This window comes from Rhinolophus sinicus, chromosome 4 (assembly GCF_057876585.1).
Source record: "Rhinolophus sinicus isolate RSI-liver-muscle chromosome 4, RSI-T2T, whole genome shotgun sequence".
NCBI classification, from domain to species: Eukaryota; Metazoa; Chordata; class Mammalia; order Chiroptera; family Rhinolophidae; genus Rhinolophus; species Rhinolophus sinicus.
The window spans coordinates 20,432,743-20,452,785 of NC_142504.1; the positions used below are offsets into that span (position 1 = coordinate 20,432,743).

Consider the following 20,043-nt stretch of genomic DNA (forward strand, 5'->3'; position numbering starts at 1 on the left):
AAGTAATTTGCTTAACTCTTCTTTCATGAATGAAAATGACATTTAGTGTCATGTTTGCTAAATAGAAAAGCTAAAGTTAAGAATATTTTACCATTTTGATGTTATCCATTTGGGAAGCATGCTCCTTTATATATAATGAGCATCTATGGAGTAAAATAAAATAAACAAAGAACCTGAACTTTCCTCAGTAACTATTGCAACACTTAGAATTTTAAATGCTATAGCTATTCATTTTCTAGTCAGTTCATTAGAAATATATTTTATCCAAAATTGCACAGAATTTTTACTTGGTTAGTTATGTGTATACAAAATCTGATGAAGTTCATTAAAAAACAGGGACAAAACGGTGCTTGATTTTTATTTCTTTCTGGTTATTTCTGAATCAGGAAAATACTGGCTTTTATCATTAATATCATTAGAAATAGTTTATATCGCTTATTTCTTAACTTTCGTATCGGTTTACTGCATTCAAGTGTAAAAAGGAAAGCTTTCAAACTGGAAAATAACTTTACTGCCTAATTTAAACAATGATTGTGGCATATAAGTATATGAATGCAAACAGATCATGTTTGCTCAGCTCAGACTGAGGTTATTATATTGCCTGAAGGTTTTTGTTTCCCTCTTCATACACTCTCGCAGAATGCTGACTTAACGATATTATAAATTTATTACTGTGAATATTTTAGACCACATTTTACGATAAGAAACCTGTAGCACTTACTTAAATGATTAGTGAAAGCTTGGGAATTAATTTTTGGATTTTCCTAGTCCTTTACCAAATAACAAGATAGGAAGTGATTTTGTAGGGGTGGGAGTGTGTGTGGGAGAGAGAGAGAGAGAGAGAGGCAGAAAAGTAAGAAAGGCGCCCTAGAAGGATGAGGGAGAGCATCAAGATGGTAATTCTCTTTTGTGTGTGTGTATCCTCCAACCACCTCCATTTTCTAAGTTGCTCATGGAGGAATCTCCTTGCTCTCTAGCTTGGTCTGACTATTGGTATTTCAGATTTCTTGACATACATCAGGATGGAGCTGACCATCATTGCTGAGAAGGTAATCTCTATCTTAACTCTGATGATATACAAACTAGAAGTTTCAAAAAAAGGTAGCCTTCCATTTGCCTTCCCCCCCCCTCCCCTTCCCGGGATGTTTTGTTCTCTCCTCTTTTCTCATAAGAGAAAACATTTTGGAGAAAAGCAAATGCCACATTATGTTGAGTAGTACTAAATACTAAACTGAAGGCAATATTTTCCCCTAGATTTTCAGAGAAATAAACGAATGAAAGAAGGGTGGTGAGTAGTTTTACTTTGAATAAGAATTCATAGTGGGAAATATCAACTGTTACAATACAGTTCCCAGGTGCAGACCATTTTTATATTCCCAACCTCCCCCACCCCAATATACATGACAATGCTAATTCTTTTTTAGAATAGAAATAAAGCCACCTGTGTTTTTTTCTCTCTACCATTATTTTCTGTTCCATTTTATTTTTGCTACCTCTTCTTATTTAAAGGACACTTAGAATGATTTACCTCTGTTTCAGAAGTGAGAATTTCATGTGGTGGCTGGATCTGGAGTCTTAAATTAACCCTTCAGCCAGAATGTATTCACTGGAGGGAAAGTATTGTATTAAATTGTCTTGGGTGAATTCTAAACAACTGAGTAAGACTGTTTCCTTTACTAGGCACATAATTTTAAAAAAATCTTGTTCTTAATGTAGTTGGATTGATAGCCTTCAGTCATAAGAAAGCAGCAAGTTTCTGTTACCATAACACACACATTTCCCCTCTTTGTGTACACACTTGCTCAGGACGTGCACGATGAGAATTCATGCACAGTTGCAGGTATCTTTCTCATGGTGGGACATGTTATAACCTAACGTTAAATAGCAGAAACTCACACAATAGGTGCACTTTGCCCCCCAACAACGGCACAAGCTTCTTGCTCCTTCCTTCGGTCTTCAGGCTCATGTTCATAATGGAGCTTTTTAAGGGACACTTGGCCTCTTGCAAAAAAGTCGAGCATTTTGCACATTCCACGGTTTGGCAAACTCAGAACTGGTTATTTTCTCTAGACCGGTATCAAGTTCTTCTCAGGCATATGATTTCACTTGAAGTCCTGCCCAGGAACCCTTCAAAGTGAGCGTTTGTCCCGCTTTCATGATGTCAGGCGGTTTTCCCTGCATCTGTAATTTGAAGAAAAACATACAAACCTGCGGGGAACAAACGCCACGGAAACCCAAACAGAACTCGGTGGGGAGTGGGAGTCTCACCTGCGGCGGGCGCGGGAGGGGACGCGGGCCCAGACTTCCCTGCGTGGGTGGCGGCCAGGCCCGCGCCCTGGGGACAGCGACAGTGTCTGTGCCCTCCTTCGTCTTAGTGAACCGCCGCAGGCCCTGCGTCTGGCCTCCGCGCAGAGGCGGCGGCTCCAAGTGTCAGCGGTAGCGAGGGGAGCAGCAGCAACAGAGGCAGGCAAAGGCCCAACCTCAAATTTCCAGAGACAGGCCCGCATTAGCGACACACGGGGGTCGGGAGGGGGATCCCCGGGGGCCACTTTTCCAGAATTTTCTGCTTGTGCCTCTTAAAGCATGCCCCACCCCCAGCAACAGCGAAAGTGGGAAGAGAAATCGCTTTCCTCATAATTTCTCAAAGCCGGCAACCCCACTATTTCCCAGAAACCTCGAAACCGAGCCCTCGAGATGCAAAAAGATTTATTAATTATCCTTATTTACTGAACAGCAAAAGACAGACCCAGTAAACAGGCCATGGAATACATTTTCCATCCGCTTTTGTCCCAAGGCCCCAGGACGTGAGCCCACTTAATGTTCTCAGCAAATCAAAGCACGTGTCCTTTGAAGAAGGTGTGTAATTGGAGTATAAGGCATGTATGGAATTCCCAGATGTCTATAAAGTAAGAAGGAGCATGTGGCAGGTCACTGGAAGGTGGGGCAGGTTAAAATCACTGGCACAAAAGTTCCCCCCTTTATATTCTCCTTTATAAGGACCAAGGAGATAAGCCTCAGGGAAAGGATGGGACCGGATCCTAAGGACTATGCCGCTTGTCCTATCAGAGTCATGGTAACCATGGTAAAAAGCACATGGTCAGAAAAACCTCAAAGAAAACACTCAATTACAGCCGGGATTTCGTGGGCGCCCTGCAATGAGATCGTTTGGGGTTTGCTGCAGCGAGGGCCTCGAATGGCCGTCTTGCTTGTTTACGTGGACTATTTTCCTTTCCTTCTATTTTTTTTCCCCTCCAAAGTTTGTGGATGTGTCTTCCTACTTATGCGTGCGATGTAGGCTGAAGCCAGGGGAACAAAATTCCAGATTGGGAAAAGAAAAAAACAAAAGGTTCTAAAAACATTCATTCCAGAAGGCAGACTTCTTGGGGGAGGGGAGATTGCCAGCGGGTGAAATTAAATTTCTGTAAAACATGCAGTTTAAACATCTATCTGATGAGCGGATGCTCAGTGAAAAGACAACCGTCAACACCAGCCGCTCCCCTTTCTCATTTCACTGAGGAATATAAAGATATGTACGAGACTGTGGGATCTAAGCGCAAGTCTGAGTGCAGCTTATTAGGCAGTTGTTTTGTTTTGTTTTGGGTTTGAAACCGGAATTGAACAAAATATGACTTTTCTCCTTGGATTCAAGATGGTGCCCTCTTTGACCTGCACAGTGGAGCCAGAGGCGGGAGACGTAAGGATGAGGGTCTGCCAAAGAAACAGGCCCTGCAGAGGTTGGCGCTGGGAGGGGGTAATGTGGGGTCACCTGGGGCTGGGAGCCAGAGTGAGGGGGTCTGGAACAAAGAGCGCCCCAGACTCAGCCACTGAGCCAGGCGGGAGGGGGAAAGGGATGCGCCGGGGGTGACACCAGTGTGACAAGTGAAAAGTTAAGCAGGTACCTGAAGGAAGTTTATCTTGCCCAGATGTTAGGGCTTTTATGAAATGTCACGTGAAGAGAACAGATGTACAACTTGCAAATGGGGCCACGCCTGTAAATACAAGAGAGGCAAAAACTCAGAGGGAAATCCAGGCATAAATCATCAACCTCCTTTTCTAGTATCTATTTTCTCCTTTAAATATTTGCTTCCGGAAAGGGAAGACACATCTTAAATTAAGTGCCTCTTTCAGGAGAAGTCACAATCTCATCCCTTGCCAGAATCCCTCATCCCCTAAGTGCCTTGGGTGCAGAGGGCTGGGATGGAGGGCAAATTTCTCCCTCCTCGTTTTCCTTCTTCACATTCCCCATCCCCCACGTTTCTCTCTTGGCTTCTCAAAGACGTTTGATCCTGAGAAACGTATCGGATCTCGGTTTGGAAAAGCTGAAACTAATCAATTGCCTTTTGAAGGGGTAGAGAGTGATAAGAAGAGTGAAGGAATGCCAGGCCTGACAGACCCAAAACCTCCAAGATGCTCAGATGGGCTGAAAGATGAGCGGTGATCCCTCCCTCCTGGGGCGGGGACCCAGAGCGCTGGGGATCCCAGCTGCCCATGGGGTAGGGATTGTTTTTTAAACCAAGTTAAATCATCGGTTTGATTGCAATGGATTTTTTTAATGAGTTGTACAGATAGGAGACTTTTTTTCCCCTCTATGCAAGAAGGAAGTTCACTTTATAAACAAAGTTAAAATGAATTAGCAATTGCCCAGTTGTGGGAGACAGTCCAATTCCTTTCTCTGTATTTAAGAGATATATTCAAAGAGGTTGTTGTGAAAATTAACATGTGGCACAGCCCTGGGTCTCTGCACATATTAAGGTTTTAAATATTTGTTCATAATACTTTTAAGACTATACATTAAATGAACTGCTGTGGCTCTTATTTAAATTTAAATGCAACACTATTCCTAAGTCTGTTAAATTGACATAGCACCTGGCTTTTAGTTATATAGCCACCCATACAGCTCTCTACTTTAAACAAAATTTAGAAGTTGGGAAGTTGGAGTATTTCCTTCCACAGTATTAAATCTAAGTTTACTGTCAGGGTTTATCTTATTCCTCTTTGGGTTTCCAAAAGCCTGGTCAGAAATGAAAGATATTCAAAGTGATCACATTCGTTTTAAGGACTGACAGTTTTAAAAATGCACAAGACCACATAAACATCTTTTCACTATATAGCATTTAATCTAAATACCCATCCAGCCATCCTGGGAGGAACTGAACCTTAATTTATTACCTTTGAGTGCATATCATATCTGGTTATAGCCCCCAAAACATCCTGGACAACGACCTCAGATCCTGCCCTTCTGGGTTTGCCCAGTCTAGAGGAATGTTGGGTTGGACCCCAACACCCTCTGCTATGGAAAGCTTTCCTTTGGGGTTCCCAGACCTCCATTTCTAAACATAGTACTAGACAAAAGTTTACACATCTTGTCCTCTTTTGTTCCTGACACTTAACACCAACCAAAGAATTGTTACTGTTGTTGAAAACCAATGTGCTGCTAACAGAGACCATTTCAGTACTGCAAGTTTAGCCACGACAAGGAACCCTTCAGAGAGGTCTGTTGATGCACCCTTACACCAATGTTCTCTTCCTATGCCTGAGGCAGAAGCCTACCGTCCAGGGCAGCGTTCTTTAAAATGTTATAAATCCCCTTTTCACCCGATGACAGAAGGAAATTTCTGTTAGCCTCTTGCTAAGGTTGCCTCTCGCCTCATTCCACCCTTGACTTCTTTTGCTACCCCCCATCAACACACACCTTTTAAAACTTCTAACTTTGTAACCTATAAAAGAGACCCGGAGCAGAGAATCCTTCCTCTTCCTTTTCTCCAGGCTCCGACTGAGTGAAACTTAAAACACATCTCATAGATCAGCTTTCCTTCTCTGAAGTTAGGCACAGTCCACGACCCGGATTTTCAAATTGCCCAGGCTGGAGTCTGCAATATTTAATCCAGTCAGCTATTAAATGTCCTCCGGCTAAATCAAGAGTATAAGACTCGGTACAGGGATAATGATACCAAGAGCTTTTTGGGGAAGAAAAGGGAGCCAGGGAGGAGGTGGACGATTCCAGGGATCCTTTGATTTGGAAAATCCTGTTTTTAGAACTCCTGTCAGAGTAATAACAAAGCAAAGAAACATGAAAGAACAACTCTTTGTTCCAGGATATGGTTTTAATGAAATACTACTACCGCACACACTGAAAAAAAAAATCTATTAATAACCGCTTCTGAGACTGCACTTTTCCTTTACCTATTAGGGACTAGGAGGTTCCGTAACGTGATCCCTTCTCCCCCTTTCCTGCCGCCTCCTTCCCTCGCCAATTAAGCCGAAGTGGTTGTTCTGATGAGTCCCGGCCCGCAGATAACCGCGGACTGGCTATACCCTCCGCATCCCGGCTTCTGGCCCCTTCTCTGAGCAAAGTCAGGCCCCCGGGGACTTGACTGCGAGGGCTTGGGTTTCTCCCTTCCGAAGGCGGCACCCGCACTTTGGGAAAGGCTCTCCTGGTGCTTGGCTGGAGCCCTACTTAGGACCCCGACATGTGTGGCACCAATGGGATGACGTGCCCTACATCTGCCTTCCTTGGCTCTCAAATGACCCTGTCCTGCGCTTCTTTTTGTTTTTGTTGACGTAAAACACCGGAGGGGCTGCAACTAATATAGCAAACGGGGCTGAGGGTGGGGGAGAGGAGCATATTGGCAGGGGGTGGAGATCACCAGAGAAAAGGCAACAGCATTTGGGAAGGGGGGTTGAGGGGTGGGAGCAACCTTTTAGGCAGCGGGGACGAGGCATTTTAGAAGCCGCGTCTGTCATCTGAAGCAGGGGTTAGATAAAACCGTCCCTGATCAAAGAGGTGCGTTCATAAATCACGCGTAAGAAATAGATCTTGAGGAGTAAAAGACACGTGTCGAATAATCTCAGTTTGGGAGCCCGCAGGCAGCCAATGCGGTTCCTAAAGCCCCCTCTCGTGGTACCCGCTTGGCCAGCGCATCTCCCTGCGGGGAATGTTTGTGGAGGGAGGTCTCTCCCCCGCCCCCCACCTTCTCCCCGCCGCCCCCTAGCTTCCGCTACACACTCTCCACCCCGCCATCCCCGCTCCAGACTTGAGATTTACATACAATCGATTGACTTTGGATTGACCGAGGAAGTCGTGGGAAATAAATTGGGGTCCTTTCATTTCCGAGGCGAGAAAGTTGCGCTCTCAGCATCGAAGACCTGTCCTGTCCAGGTCCCCCATTAATGTCCTCTTCCCTCTCGGAAACTTGCAAAGTTTTACAGTGTAAATGTAACGTCGCCTGGAGAGTTCAGCGAGAGCAGAAATCTCCTGGGCGGGCTTTTTCTGTTCCTAGTTTTGTTAAATCTCGGACGAACAGTGCTCTGCACGCACGATGTTTTGCCGCACCAGTGTAATGTGGAAGAAGCGGTTGCTGTCCTCTAAACTAGGACCTACAGGATTCTCTTTCTCTGTCTGCCACCTCCCAAGTCCCGGACTCTCTCGCACCTGCTTCTCCTGGTTGAAAAAATAAGCGAAAGCAAATGTCCAGTCCCGCATGCTAAGCGCTCCGGCCAGCTGTTCCCAGGGACCCCGAACACGTATTTGGCGAGTTTCGCAGCGCTGTGGTTGGCTAGCTCCGCGAAAGGAGTTGACAATGCTAAGAAAAGATAGAGTTTGTGAATCTGTGCAGGGGATTTACAGCGACAAATGCCCTTTACCCCTTCCTTTTCCCTCGGCTTTAGCATCCTCCAGATAAGTAGGATTTTGCTTATAATAGGTGTTTATGGTTCCAGGAATTGCACTTTGATCTAGGATTTTGGGGGTGGAGTGTCTAAGGGGTCTCTAGACGCTTGTCTGATTTGAATGCTTTTCAGGATGATTTATGGCAAAAGGCTCCTTTCTGACACTTCCAGATGCCAAAGCTCTTACCTTCCAGGAAGGGGCGAGGGAAACCTGCTTCCAAATTGCCGGGCTGATGGGAAGCCCGAACGCCTACCGCACCCGCCTGCTGGTCACTCTAAACTGACCTTGTGCACCAGCCTTGCTCTGGAGCAGCTGATAACCTTTCCCCGCCTTCCAACTAAGGAGGAGGGAGGGACCTTCTTTTTAAGATGACAAAACTATGGAGGGAAATCAAGTCACCCTCCTGTAAAGTGAGTCTTTTGCAGTTAACTCTACTTTGTGTAATTAACCACCTGCTCCCGCCCCATTGGTAGTTTGGTGTTAATACGATTTGACCCCTAAACGTGAAACGGGGCGGGAATGAGCCCTCCGTTGGGACCCCTGGTGGTTTCACCCTCGGCCTCAATCCCTGGCCGCTGCCGCATGGAACGCAATCCTGTTTCCCGCGGGGCGGAGACCCGGGCAGCGCTCGGAAGCTGCCAGGGCACTGGGGGGAAGCAGGCGCTGTCTTTCCGAAAGCTCCCTGCAGGCTCCGAATGGCCAGGCGAGGCCAGGAAAAATAACCCTCCCGACTCGATTACTGCGAGCTTCACCAGGAAGCTGAAAAGTTGAAATGTGCGCCACGGCAGGGGGGTAGGTCAGGCTGGGCGGACGCTAGCGCGATTTTAGGGGACCCCCTAAGGCTGGCGGAGCTGAGAACCCACTGCACACATTTGTCAACGTGAAGTTAAAGGTGGGTCCAACCCGCAGTAGCCTCCATCGGACACTTTCCCCATAGGAAACGAGGTTTTCCAGCTATTTCTTCTACTTCGAACGAAATGTAGCAAATTGAGGACTGGGGAGGAGGAACTTTGTTTTCTTTCTTCTTTCCCAAGGTGAAGGCAAATTAAGCAAAGAATTAACCGCGCAGGCTTGATGACCAGTGGAGAGGAGGGTCGAGGCCAGGGCACTGCTAGTGAATGCGTACAAAGGAAGCTTTAGCCCTGAGTGATATCCTGGTTATTTGCTTAGAATCCCACAAGTCTGAGAATCTGTAATATTTAGGGAAGAGTGACTATTTCAGTCTCTTTTGATGAGCTTCCCCCTCCCCCCTCCCAGGTCCCTTCGATATTAGTAATTTGTAGAGGTTTGCTTTCCAAATTGTAAAACAAGCCTGATTTCCTGGGTGAAAGAGAATGGATTAACTCGAGAGCCTTTTTAAAGAATCGTATTTTCCAATGCACAAGCTTTCTTCATTCTTCATAACGTTACAAAACAAGGAACCAGATCAGTTTATTGGTTTATGTAGAACCGATCCTGATTTGATAAGCTTAATCATATGACAAAAGGAATACTGATAATTCCCTCCTCTCTCTCAAAGGACGGCCTCAGAGTGTTTAAAAGTCACCTTTTCCTAGAGTTCCAATCACTACATCAAAAGGCTCAGGTCACCTCTTGTCTTTTCTGTATGTATATATTCAAGAGCATAAAAATATTAAATAAAAAACTTTCCCAACTTCAAACCTATCAAATGTTTAACAGCTGAAGGATATTCATCTTTAGGAGGCAGGCCAAAATGCCAATAAAAATTTAATTATTTCTGAAACATATGGGAGCACTTACAAGAACCAAAATGTGATACTAAGTATTGATATTGAGAGGAAACCGAACAATATACTTTCATATTTGCTGGTCAAGACCTTATACTCCAAAAAAGTTCCACAAGCCACAGAAATTTTTATTCTTCCTGACAGGGTTTCTAAAACTAGCATGAAAGACAGGTTGGTGATCAAAGGGGTCATCTGTATTCTGTGTAAGGAGAAATTAGTGTTGAACTCCTATGCGTTTGGCTTTGTTTTTCTGTAGAAGACTGTGATGTCTATGGTAGCAACTATTATTTAATTGGGGAATGGAGGAATGTGCACATCGATGTAGCCATTTTTTATTTTTAATACCTCACGCTAATTACCTCCTGAAATGTTTCATCCAAATATTCTTTCCTATCTACAATTCTGCCATATTGAGAGATGGAGCTTTACACTGGAAGGTGACACTGGCGGTGTTATTCCTGTAATTGGCTGTGATGAGCAAGACTGATGTGTGACTTGGAATAATCTCCGAAAGATAAGTAGGGTCTCTTAGGTAGCTACTTTTTCCACTTATGAGCTGCAGCTTCTTTTCCACTTACAGCTTCCTTAGGACTTTTGATTTCTTAAAAATGACATCAAACTTTAACTGTTGAATTGCAAGTAAATCGGCCAGTAGGCTCCTGCTTTTGAACCAATGAGGTGATAAACCCTGATAGGTGGTTTGACCTCATTGTCAGTGTTTCCAGTTTTCCCTGTGGAAATGCCTTCCAGAGTTGCTTTGGGTACCTGATTATCTGCTTCCCTAGAGAAGCGGTTCTCAGTGTCAACATTAGCCTGACGGTGATGTATATACCTTCCTTGATTGGGTTCCATCGGCCTCTACCGTTGGAATAATGTCTCCATTTCTCTCAAGGTGTAGATTCATTTAATTCAATCATTTAATTTAGAGCAAAGGAACTCTGAAATCCAAAGTGTTTAAGATATTTGCCAAAGACTAACTGGGTCTTGTCCAGTGTTCTCTGTACTTAAGAGCATGTTTTCAGATTTTAAGCAGGATAGTAAATTCCAGAATTGGCATGAGTACTGGAATTACCTGTTATCTTCTAGCTGAGCAACTATTCCTCAAAGCTCACTATCTTTCTCTTTTACTACAAAGTTTTGCATAAACAAAGCAGATAACAAGACCATGACTGTGGCTTTATAAGTGAAGCTGGACACTACTCTGTGTATAGATATTATACCTGGTAAGTTGTAAAGGCCAGGATCCCAGTTACCTTTTCATATCCTAAGAATCAAAATGAGTATGTCTTAATATACACTGAAAATTCTAAGAGTAATATTATGAATACATGTGCCTTTCAGAGTACTTTTTACTTTATTTTGATTTTTGCAATTACTGATACAAAGACTTGTTTGTGGAAAAATGCCTTGAGAACATTGTATTTGCCTTTTTAAGGATAATTACCACTAAGAATACTCTTATGAATTCAAGACTGATGGAAAAAAAAAAGATAATTTAACTAGCATGTGCAGAAACTTTGTTGGGCAGAAAAACCAGGAGTGCAGTTTGCCCCATGGAGTGATTGTGGAATGAGGCAGAACCAGAGGAGAGTGGTCATAAGTGGGTTTTCCTACTCTGTGCAAATGATCCCAGAGGCCTTTTCAATTTGTGATCTGTGATGCTATTATTATGTCTGACATGCTTTCCTAGTGGGTTTTGTTTTCATGAGTTACTGATGCAGAGAACAACCTGAAATGAGATTGTAGGTAGCACGATTCAGAAAAATAACCTAGGTAAAGAGTGTGTGAACTTATTCGAAAGTACAGCCATGAGCGACTCATTTTCTTCTGTGAAAGGTCTACTCAACTGTCTGATTGCACAGCTAGAGTTAAATATCACATAGATCTGCAGAAGCAATTTCTAAATGTTCACTCTTTCCCAAGTACTTTTCCCCAAGTGACAGGCTGCGTGGGTGGCCACTATGACACTGCCTTAAATTAAACAAAAGCATAATTATTCAGTCAACAAACATTTCTTGAGGGTCCCCTTAAGGTCTAAAGTTTATGTAGAAGTGACTATGTCACGCTCATCATAACAAACAAAGGAACCTCTACTCACAGAAGGCTGGTCTCACCTGTGGATATTTGCTGCATGTGCACTGGAGGCCGGTACAGTGATTACTTCCCCTGACTTTTCTTTGATATTCTGGGGTGGTGCAGAAATCAGGGCCCCCCTACCTGTGGAAATACAGGAATGGAGAGGCACCTAGCATTCAAAGACTGGTAACTTTACAACAGACAGAAGTGAGTCGAAGAACATTTTTTTCTTTAGTCTTTGCTAGTTTTCTTTCTTTTCAATGCACATTCATCAATCTGTAGCAACATCTTATAGATTAATAGTTGCTTATTAGACTTTAAGCTTTCTGTTGACAGATGCCTATCCAGCTCACTACTATAATCCCAGCACCTTGCTTAGCACCTGTCACATGGCATTTTTGTGCATTTGAACTAATGTCTCCATTATACTAATAGGAAACCCAGGCAAAGAGGCAGAATCCTCATCAAAAAGAACCAAAAATGACAATATGACAGTCCCATACTATTATGGTGGGGGAATTCATATAGTTGTCTCTCAGGTTTACATTTAGAATGAAAATTCAAGTAATTCCCAAAGAAGACATTTATTAAGACACTGAGATTCACACATTTATTTTAACTTAAGTATTTTAGAGTGCTTTTCTGGACAGAGCCCATGGCTGCCATTTGCCTATGATTTCTTTGTGTGACTGAGTAAAGGGACCCTTTTGTCCAGGGCATAAGGCTCCCTGTCCGAGCAGGGCTGACTTCAGGACTCATTACCCCATGGACCACGTGCCCTTTATCAGTAAGCATCCCTCACAACTATATGTAGCAGCCTTGGCACCCCAAAAGCAATAGTTGTCAAATTTAATAAGGCTAGCTTTTATTATCAGTGCATTTTCTTGTCTGTGAAATTGATTCCACTTGATTTCTATAAAAGACCCAAAGACTTGCCACATGTGCTTCTTAAGAAAACTGGGGCAGTCTATCCAGAAGCTTCCCCTCTCCTGATCCAGCCAATTGGGGTTCCACTTTTTATATTCCCGTGCTATGAACAACTCTACACTGCCCTGTCACCCCCTAAAACAGCATAATCACTGATAACTAAACTGTTCATGCCAGTCTATATCTACTGAAAAACTGAAATTCCAAGTTAGTTACTTACTGCATGTATGCACACATTATTCCAAACCCAAGAGTGGTGGTTTAGAGATTCAAATATAATTGATTGTGAATTGAAAAGAAGCATTCTAAAAATATTTTAAATTTGGTATGATTACTATGAATGGAGAAAGCTGCTTCTCCACCCCCATTCTTCTCCAGCCTTCCCCCTGACTCCATGGATGCGGTAAGCTTGTGTAATTTAAGGCAGGTGGTCCACATAGGAGGCTGACCACAGAGGATGAGAGAGTGTGCATTTGATACCCTGACTGCTGCTCTTTAATAGACTTTAAATATACTATGACTATTATTTGGCTTTTGGCTATTACATTTATTTTCACTTTCTTTCAAAGGCTTCTCTCTTTCATTTCATCATTTTCCACGCATTGAAATGTAACCCAGGTCCAATGGCACCAAATAGAGGATTTATCTATATTGTCATCAAACTAAATGCAAACGAAATATCAAAGGGGAGCAGAAGGCACCCTTATATTTGGCTCTTGAATGCTGACAGAAAATACATGCATTTTTCTTTACCTAGGTAATAATACTTCATATATATATATATATATATATATATATATATATATATATATATCCTTTCATCTGAGATTCTCAAAGGCCTTCAAGATGTGATTTGGGTCTGGCATTCTTCAGCTGGCTGCCCTTTGTCTCTTTCAGTAAGGAAACATTCCTGCTGGGTGTAGTTTCATAACTGATCTTGCACTTGGGCATGCATATTCAGAGGTCCAAGGGCATTGAATGTTTCTTGAACAGATCAAAGAAATGACCAGTTATGACATTCTCAAAACAACCCTGAGAGGAAGATGGGTGGCAAAGGCAATTATCTAATTTGCAGGTAGAGCAGTTGTGACACAGCAGGTTAAGTGACTCACCTGAGGGCATACAGTGCCGTCTTTGTTACTGTTGAAAACAGTAGTAACATCTACCAGACCAATAGCATTGGCTGTGTTTCTTTGATATCCCACCTATGTGCTCCTTTTAGTTTCAGAATGAAAATCTTTATGAAATGGCACCCACCCTTGTGCATATAAGATTCTAATACAAGGGAGGAGACCAGAGTAATAACTTTAGAAATGTTGAAGATAAAGACGTGTGAGCCTTACTTCTCCAAAAAAATCACACAGCTTCTAAGTCAAATTAGTGAGTCTGAAATATGAAAGGAATATCCCTTGCACATAGAAAGTGGAAGTGTGATCTTTCAGTTCCATTCCTTGTAAGTAAGAGAGCATTGTGTTAATCTCAGCTGGGGAGAACAGATATGTTTAAAGAGAACTTTAATTCTTTAACTAAGCTACTAGCACATTTTACAACTTAAAAGCAATTCCCACTTATATCTTATCTATAACTATCTTTTTCTTTCCTGGAATTTTGTTTTGCTTTATTATCTCTAAACATAGTTATTAGTCTGAAGAGCCCTGAAGTCTAGATTATTTCTTCTTGGCATCACTATATGATTTACTATTTACTCAATGTTTGACAATTCTGACTATGATATCACTTAACATTTGTGTTTTTAATATCCTCTTAGGACATCATATCATAATTTACCTTGAATTTTAAAATTCATTGTAAAGTTTGGGCCGAGATCCCAACTCTGCTTTTGAATGGAAAGTAACTTCTGTATTTTATTCCAGTAAGAAAAGCTAATAGAAGGAATATATATATATTCATATATATATGTATATTCATCTATATATATATAAATTGCTGAATATACATATGATGATATATATAAATTGATTATATATATATATATACATCTATATATAGACACATATATATATAAATTGATGTGGTACATATACACAATGGAATACTACTCTGCCATAAGAAAAGATGAAATACTGCCATTTTCGACAACATAGATGGATTTTGAGATTATTATGCTAAGTGAAATAAGTCAGACAGAAAAAGTCGAGAACCATATGACTTCACTTATTTGTGGGATATAAAACTGAAAGCAACAAAAGAACAAGACAAACAAATAAAGGGATATGTACACATTTTTAATAGAGAATATGTCATAATAAATGAGTCTATAGTTTTTATGTGAGAACAATTATATGTTTGAAATGAAACAATTTATTCAATTAAATTTTTTTGTTTTGTTTTTCTTTCCTTTTTTATATTCAGTTTGAGTTTTTTAAGTGTAACCTATCTTTCATAGCAAGGGATTATTATAAAAAGCCAAAAAAAAGTTCTACAACAATATCATACATCCTGAAACTGTCATTAGTCCATCTTACTGGTAGTTATATATAAAAAGAAAAAATTTCTGGGTCCGCGTCTTCCTATTTTTCTAAGCTTAGAAATTCTGATATAAGATATATAATTTAGAATGTTGAGAAAATGCTGTTCCATATATAACATTGAGTTTACCATATCAGGGGTGGAAATCTCAAAGTGATATGCCCATTTTCTTTATCTGTACATACCATCTAGGTTCTCAGCTTAGTTTTGATCTGCTCCAGAAGAAATATGCATAAACAAACAGGAATAATGTTGAAAACAGTAAAAAACTTGATTATTTTACTTTGCTTGAGACTGAGAGTCTAGAATCTGTACTGCATTTTGCCATTGTTGGTCCTTCTCTTCCATGAAATTTCCATTGCTTTGTGCTCTGTCTACCAATGAGGCCACGTTTGAGAAAGACGGTGAAGGTTTAACAACATGAAACAATGAAAAATGCTTAAAAAGTTTAGCTGCTTTACTAGATAATCTAAGCATGGTTTTGCTCTTCTTTTTCTTATGTAATCAAACCCTTAATGTTGTCTTTTTCATTGGCATATGTATCTTTGTTTTGAGATTATGAGGTCTTCTTGCATTATTCTTTTTGCCTTAAATGAATGAAGTCCCTTTTCTGATGAGTAGTTGGATTAGTTTAGGGCATAAATGAAAAAAGAAGAACAAGTCCAGTCTAAGTTCCACTGCTTATTACCTGTGTTATTTTCCAATTAACTGAATTTATCTGGGCATCAGGTTCTCTAAAATTGGGGAGCGTGGTACATTGTGTCACAAACAATATCATTCTGTCATTGTATGATTTAATATCTCTGATAGTGCTTCAATCAAGTACAATTTTAAATTACCATTGTAAATTAACTTGTCAAGAAATTTTCTGTCAGATGCGAAATTTTAAACCTATAAGATCAATTAAAATGTTGTGTTTTCTAAAACTATAACTTAAAAATTGTGAGGTGAAGCTTTATTTAAAAATATAAAAATGCTTTCTGAACTTCCAATTATTATAATTAAAAAATAAAAACTTGAGATCTGCTAATACAAAAGCAGCGATAAATCAGTAACATATCATTGTGTTTAAAAGTCATTTGCTAATAATTTTACTTCGCTATTTTCTTGTTAAAAAAAAGTATTTATTATTAATCCCATAAAGTGAAGATTGACTCTAAAGTCATTCAAAAAATATCTTTACTAGTCAATATTAATCCTATTTAGCAGCTCATAGCTATGTTATATGCCTACGATAATGAGTATGTGTTTACCTAACAATTAACATGCTTATTATTGCTAATGAAAATGATAGATACAAAAATGCATATTGGCTACAAGACGTCTTTAAAATATTAGTTCACAATTCTTCATCAAAATTTCCTTTGTCACATATGACATCAAAGTGAGGGTTTAAAATTTGGGATTCATGCTCTGAAGTATTTCTGTTTCTTGTTTTGTTTTGTGGTCACTAACCACAGAGAAATTTGTCTTTTTTACATACGCTGGAAATAATTTACTGCTTTTAGAAATATTAAACCACACACACAAAAAAAACCCCCAATGTTAAAGAAACATTATGGGTCTTCTGAAGCACTCAAAAAGCCCGGAAATTGAGAGTTAATGCAGAAGCTCTGATCTGGCTCTATGTCCAAGGGACGTCAGGACCTCTGAAGAATGACAGGTAGTACTCAGTTCACATATATGTCAAAATTTAAAACAAAAAAGTTTTGGCAGGATGATGTGGTAGAAGACACACATGGTTAGTACAATTTATCTGAGACACTATGTTCACATTTACTTAATATAAAATTATATTATTCATAAACACCAATTCTTGTCTAACCTTAATACAGACACAAAAGTCACAAATTCAAAAGACTTCTAAAATGACAATGTAGATTTTGATCTGTGGTGTAGATATGTTTAATGGTATGAGCTTGACAAAAATTATATTCTCACATGAGTGTTTAGAAGTACTGTTCACTTGTATAATCTTTGCTTATGGTGTATGGGAGAAGCCATGCTTTCAAACCCATCTATTTTACTGATCTCCAGAGGCCAGCGATTCAGGTCTCAGGAAATAAAGTCTCCTTTATGTCCACAATTCAGAAGGCAAAAGTTCAATGATTGTGGAAAATATATTTTTAAGTGTTGTTTTTCAAACATTATTTTACAAATAATTACATAGAAACTGAAATTCATTAATCAATGAAGAGATCAGATTTATGTTGATGAAACATTTAATCTGGTTTGTTGTTATATTGCATTGAATTTATTCTTCAAAAAATTATACTTGCTTGTGTTTCCATTTTAATATTTATTATTTAGTGCACAAAACACATTTTGAATTTTAATAAGAACATCTATATTAAAAGTGGTTTTACTTTAAAAGAAATTATTAAATACATAATTATCACAATTAAGCTTGATTTATAGCAAAATATCTCATTGGATTATGTACAATGCTTTAAATTTTTAATATCTGAAAATATAGAATGACTGACAGTTCTTGAATTATAGATATACTTTTAATGGTATTCTTCAAAGTGCATTGTCACATAACAGTAACAGCATACTTTTAAAAGTATTTCTGTTGAGCTGGAGTTTTTTCAAAAGAATTAAACAATGATAATTAATTAATTAATTAATTAACACATTGCTTCATTTATAGCTATATTATTTGCTTTCTTTGTAAATGATCAAGAAAGGTGGTAAAAACCAAATGTATCAGTTATTTAGTGTAAGCACATTTGGAATCATAAAAATAAGATGAATTTACATGAATTAGAAAGTATAGATGGCTTCCAATTTTAATTAAGAAAAATAATTTTTGTTTTTTCACATAAACATTACCTGCTCAAATATAATTTTTCATTTTAGAGCTGTATCTGTTTTAAAAGCAAATTGACTATAAGAGTGAGACATAACGGATGATATAGTTAAGAAATACTCTTTCTCAATATACAACTCAATTTATTGAAAACTGATCATTTGCCAGCCTATACTAGAAATTTCAGAAAATACTGGTAAAATAACAAACATTTAATGAGAAATATTTCACAACCTATTAAGCTAGGAGTTAAATTATTTTTATACGTTGTAAAAGATTAATTGTTGCATTCTAAAAATACTCTCCACATTGATTGAATCTTTATGTATTAATTTAGATCTAAAATCTCATTTTCTATACTTGAATATAGAAATATTTAAAATACATTGCTGAATAAAGATTATAGAATGAAGTATTTCCAGATTTCAGAGTACAATTATAATTTTTCACATATTACAAATCATAGATTTGGTTGGGTTGCAGTTCGTGTGTAAATAAATAAATTATTCAGTCTGCTTTTGAACATAATTTACCCCATAAACACAGGAAACATGTTACCAGGGAGAAAAATACACGAACAAAAGTTGTCATAATGCACTTCCAAAAATTAAACTTTATAAGCTTAAAAATCAGAGCTTTACAAATAAAAGGCATTTTGCCTTTCTATTCTGGTCTTAAAGGAGGACATTTGACACATTTACATGGCAAACTTAGTCAATGTTTGGAAATGCTTTCTAGTGGCCAAAAGCTGTGTATTTCCTTCTGTTGACCTGATTTTTTTCTTCCAATAAAGTTAATTAATAGAAGATGCATCCAACAGGATCATTGCAGATGTGCACATACTGCAGTGCTAATTGCTCTTATTTTTTTACAATCCAGTCCCGCACATGCTTTAATTTATATTTGCCTGAGTTAGCTTTTTAGTGAATTAGCGGCAGTCTGCCACACACTGAATAGTAATGTGCTTGCATCACTCGATTATCTCAGATGCATTATTGTCTACAATCCATGCTCCTAATTTCCTTACCACCCACACCCATCTCTTTCCTCTGTTTGGAAGGCTGATTTGTGTTAAGAAGGGACCACCAAGCTATTAACTCTAGGACATAACTAGCATTGTTCCCAGAGAACGGGAATTATGATCATATCACATTTTAACTCTTCCACCAGCATTATCCTTGTTTCTCCAATGCTTTCAAGAGGCAATAACTCCAAATGCCTCGCATGGAAATGATAAACTGCCTGTTGTGCCTTTTCTTTGAAGGAGTTCTCCTGCAGAGTATCATATTTAAATAAATTGCCATTGAGTTTAGCAAGCAGTACAATCATGCCCATTGAGGTGGAGTCTTTTGATCATATTTTGTAATGCAATCAAGGATCATATGAGGATTCTGGAAGAGGCCAGCCTTTGCTGTGTGCTAAATAGGCGACAGGAGACAGAAAACATTAATTGCCCTGAATCCCACTGGCATAACAAAGCACACCTGTGTCCCAGATAGTACAGGCCCTAAGGCAGTGGTTACATGTACCATCAGAGTAACTCTTTGCCCTTGGTTGATCAGTAATTTCAATCAAACTACCAGATTAAAGAAATTGTTGATATATTCAAATTGTCAAAAAGGTCAAATGTGTGACACAAGCACAGCATTTATGTATTTTTGTGTAATGGAACTCACTAGATGGGAACAGGATACCTGGGTTCTAGGTCCAACTAGTTGATTTAGTTGACAGCTCTGCCACTAGTCACCTCGTCTCTCCTACCTCTCAGAAATCAGTAAGATTAGACCAATAATTGCCTACTTACTGAAACAGTTGTCTTGAGGGTTAAATGAGAGCACGGTTAAGAAGAACTTTAGAAATATAAAGCTTTTTGCAAATGTACTATTCTGATGACTATATGGATATGTGTGGCATGGACCGTATACGGATAGTGTACCATTCTCATTACCTCTTTGCAAATATCTTTACAATATTAATCTTTCTGGCAAAAAGGACTTGGGGGATCTTTCATCTACCAAAAATATAGGGTCACTCATAAGGAATTGCTAACCAACAGATTAACTGAGGAAACTTGGGAACACTGTTGAACTTCAGTTAATAGATTTAAAAAGAGGCAGCAGATGTGGAAGTGGGGGCTTGTAAGGAATTTCCTGCTCTGCTGGCCCAGCATTCCACTTTCTGTTACACTCTGAGAAATCAATAAGAAAGAACTAGCCGATACCATCCCAAATGATTTCCTGCTGACAGATATTGTTTGGTAACCTGTTAGCCTCTCTGCCCTTTTTTTTTTTTTTTTTTTTTTTTTTACAGTACAGGAGAGA

General features: G+C 39.4%; 1 long non-coding RNA gene across 2 annotated transcripts; it reads right to left on the reverse strand.

The window, feature by feature from the left end:
* Nucleotides 1–1,280: 1,280 nt before the first annotated feature.
* LOC109444911 (uncharacterized) lies at nt 1,281–9,267 on the reverse strand. Of its 2 annotated transcripts, XR_002136962.3 has the most exons (3): nt 7,856–9,267; nt 3,900–3,989; nt 1,281–2,181 (listed from the first exon to the last, which is right to left on the reverse strand). It is a non-coding gene; the product is annotated as an uncharacterized LOC109444911 (long non-coding RNA). The 2 variants fall into 2 exon arrangements; XR_012498654.2 differs by lacking the exons at nt 3,900–3,989; nt 7,856–9,267 and adding an exon at nt 2,269–3,861.
* Between the last annotated feature and the right edge of the window lie 10,776 nt (nt 9,268–20,043).